The 3,849-nt window shown below is 34.2% G+C and overlaps 1 non-coding gene across 1 annotated transcript; it reads left to right on the forward strand.

Annotated features, from left to right (window-relative positions):
• The first annotated feature begins 2,721 nt into the window (after positions 1-2,721).
• On the forward strand, positions 2,722-2,940 carry LOC115944321 (small nucleolar RNA U3). Its single transcript, XR_004078885.1, has one exon. It is a non-coding gene; the product is annotated as a small nucleolar RNA U3 (small nucleolar RNA).
• The last annotated feature ends 909 nt before the right edge of the window (positions 2,941-3,849 follow it).

Below are 3,849 nucleotides of genomic sequence, written 5' to 3' on the forward strand. Positions count from 1 at the left end.
AAAATGAATATGAACCAAAGAATTCCCATGCCCTTTGATCTTTTAATTTTATAACTAAAACTTTAACCTCGGGAAGAGTAGTGGCTGAAGCCAGCCCAACTTGGCTGATTGTTAAATTTTCAGAACTTTCATAAGCTGATTGTTAAACATGACCATTATTTAAAATTAATTGTGTAAATTTACAATTAAATAAATTATTTTTAAAACAAAGGCAGTAAGTACTAAAAACTCATCACATCCTATTTTTTTTGCTATATTTTACTGCTATCCATGCTCTTTAGCTTTTTACATCTATAGTATGCAACTGCACATTTCTTTCCAACTCTGCATTCAGTGCTGTCATGCTGGTCATAAGAAACAAGGTATTAATAAGATTTTTAAAAATTTATTATTTCAAATACTGAATTTACAAGTTTCAAGAATTGTCAATAGAGATAAGAAAAGTACTGTATTCCACTGGACTGAGAAAGTGATTACACAGATACGGAAGTAAGAGGATGGTAGGTGATTTTCTAGCCTAATAGAATGGACTCAGAGTTGAGTCTCTGGGGTACAAAATGGCAGAAGAATGGTAATAGAAAATGAGAAATGATGTGTGACTATACTGATGTGCTCAGAAAGTAGAATGCGGTTGCTAAATTTGAAGAAGGTTATACTGGAAAAGGAAGTGATGAGAGGTCATAGGTTTTTAAATTGTCTGTGATGACTATAGCAGCAACATGGCAAGGCCTGCATTCCCAAACAATGCACTAAGGTGCCCCAGGGTGTCAGAGTGAACTCACAGGGGCACAGTAGAATATTTTACGTATTTGAGAGAAACAGTGATATAAGACATCTGTTGGACATGGCTTGAGTTAGTCACTCAAGGTATTGACAGTTTCTTTTTTTTTTTTTAAGATTTATTTAGTTGAGAGAGAGAGAGTGTGTGTGTGTGTGTGAGCACAATCAAGGGGAAGGGCAGAGGGAGAAGTAGACTCCCCACTGAGCAGGAAGCCTAATGTGGGGATTGATCCCAGTACCCTGGGATCATGACCTGAGCTAAAGGCAGATGTCCAACCGACTGAGCCATCCAGGTACTCCCCCACACATTTCTTTTTAAGATTTTATTTATTTGAGAGAATTTTTTTTAAGATTTTATTTATTAGGTGTTGACAAGTTTCAACATTAGATTCTACTATATTTCTTTTGATGATGCCATTTCTTTGCGAAGTTGTTTTTGGTGGTTGCTGGGATAAAGAACAACTATTTCATGAAAATCAATGAAGAACAGGAACAGACCCACTAGACACCATACAAGTCAATATGAAGAATTCAGCTAAAATGTCCATGAATTGCTAAAAGGCAAATATGAGCAAGAATGAGAGTATAAAACCTCTGGAAGCCATAAAGAGAAGGGAAATCCACAACCACCAGTGCTCACAAGTAAGGTTTGAAGCAAAGCAAGATATCTGAACAAGCATTTCTCATGGTGCAGGCCTGGGGGAAAGACAAAAGCCTGAAGGAGGAACTCCTTGAAAAGCACAGACAAAGCTCAAGAAGAAATATATAATCTGAACAGTCCTATATTTATTAAAGAAATTGAAATAATAGTTTTTTTTAAAACTCTCCAACAGGCACAGATAACTTGACTGGCAAATTCTACATAACATTAATAGAAAAAATAATATTAATCTTATATAAATTTTTCCAAAATACAGAAAGGAAGGAACACTTCCCAGCTAATTTCATTAGGCCAGCATTACCTTAATACTAAAATCAGGAAAAATAAGCTGCAAAGAAAATACAGCTTCAGACCAGCAGCACTCATGAACCTAGATTTTTTAAATCCTCAGCAAAATACTAGTAAGTTACATTTAAAGTATATTAAAAGGTAATACATCTCAACCAAGTAGAACTTATCCCAGGAGTATAAAGATGGCTTAACATTTAGAAATTTAATTCATTATAACAACAGACTATAGAAACACCATATGATCACCTCAAAGAAAGCATCTGATAAAATTCAACATTCATTCAACAAACTCAGTTTTCTCAATTTGATTTTAAAAATCTACAAAAGTTCCTATTGTTAATATCACACTTAATGGTTAATGACTGATTGCTTTCCCCCTAAGATTAGGAACACGGAAAAGATGTGTGTTCTCCCTACTCCTAGTCAGCACCATACTAGAGGTTCTAGCCAGTATAATCAGACAAGAAAAATAAATAAAACTGTTTATTCACAGACAACATAATTTTCTACATAGAAAATCCTGAAGTAGCTACAGAAAGGTTTCTAGAATAAGTGAGTTTAGTAAGGTCACAAGACACAAGATCAATCCACAAAATCAATCATATTTGCATATATTAGCAATGACCAATTGGAAAATAAAATAATAACCAAAACCTACCATTTACAATACCACCAAAACCCATAAAATATCTAGGCATAAATAGGTGCAAAGGTATGTATTGCCAAATTGGTGCAAAATATGTATGTGGAAAAATAGAAAATACTGATGACATAAGTAAAAAAGACCTAAGTAAATGGAAATATATACTGTGATCATGGACTTGAAGACTCAATATTAGTTATATGTCAATTCCTAATCTTGATCAGGATCTCTTCAGTGCTATTCTAATCAAAATCCCAGTAGAGTTTTGGTAGAGATCAACAATTGGTTTTAAAATATATATGGAAAAGCAAATAAGCTAGATATAGTCAAGACAATTTTAGTAAAGAAGAACAAAATTGGAGAACTCATCCTACCTGATCTCAAGTCTTGCTGTTGACCTATGGTAATAAGACAGTGGACAGTGGGACACAAGGAGGAGGTGTGGTATTCTCTAGTGAGCATGAAGCAGCTCTAGGTGTTAATTTCTGCAACTGCATTTCGCCACTGACGACCGTTCTTCTCTTCCTTTGGGACTGTAAGAGGGAGAGGATGCAGTCTGAGCGGTTTCTGAAGAAAAAAAAAAAAAAACAGTGTGGTACTGGAGAAAGGATAGATATTAAATAAGTGGAATAAAATTGAGTCAGTAATAGATTCATATGTACATGAACAACTGATTTTTTATAAGGTTTTAAAAGCAATTCAGAATATAAATAGTTTTCAACAAATAGTACTGGAACATTTGGATATACATAGCAAAAAAAAATGAAGATCGATCCATATTTCATGCCCATTATAAAAACTGACTCAAAATGCATTATAGGACTAAATGTAAAAACTCAAACTATTACACTTCTAGAAAAAAACCAATAAATAGGACTTCATTAAAATTAAGACCTGCTCTTTGAAAGACACTTGAAGAATAAAAAGGTAAGTCATAAACTGGGAGAAAATATTTGCAAATCACATATTTGACGTAGGACTTATTCGGAATATATAAAGAACACGCGAAACTCAATAGTAGGACACATACAACCCAATTTAAAATCAGAAGATGTAGATTGCTCTAGGTAGCATTGACATCTTCACAATATTTGTTCTTCCAATCCATGAGCATGGAACGTTTTTCCATTTCTTTGTGTCTTCCTCAATTTCTTTCATGAGCATTTCATAGTTTTCTGAGTACAGATTCTTTGCCTCTTTGGTTAGATTTATTCCTAGGTATCTTATGGTTTTGGGTGCAATTGTAAATGGGATTGACTCCTTAATTTCTCTTTCTTCTGTCCTGTTGTTAGTGTATAGAAATGCAACTGATTTCTGTGCATTGATTTTATATCCTGCCACTTCACTGAATTCCTGTATGAGTTCTAGCAGTTTTGGGGTGGAGTCTTTTGGGTTTTCCACATGAAGTACCATATCATCTGCAAAGAGTGAGAGTTTGACTTCTTCTTTGCTGATTCAGATGCCTTTTCTTTCT

The sequence above is a fragment of the Leptonychotes weddellii genome, unplaced genomic scaffold, assembly GCF_054177405.1.
Source record: "Leptonychotes weddellii isolate Sample4059 unplaced genomic scaffold, ASM5417740v2 HiC_scaffold_13620, whole genome shotgun sequence".
NCBI classification, from domain to species: Eukaryota; Metazoa; Chordata; class Mammalia; order Carnivora; family Phocidae; genus Leptonychotes; species Leptonychotes weddellii.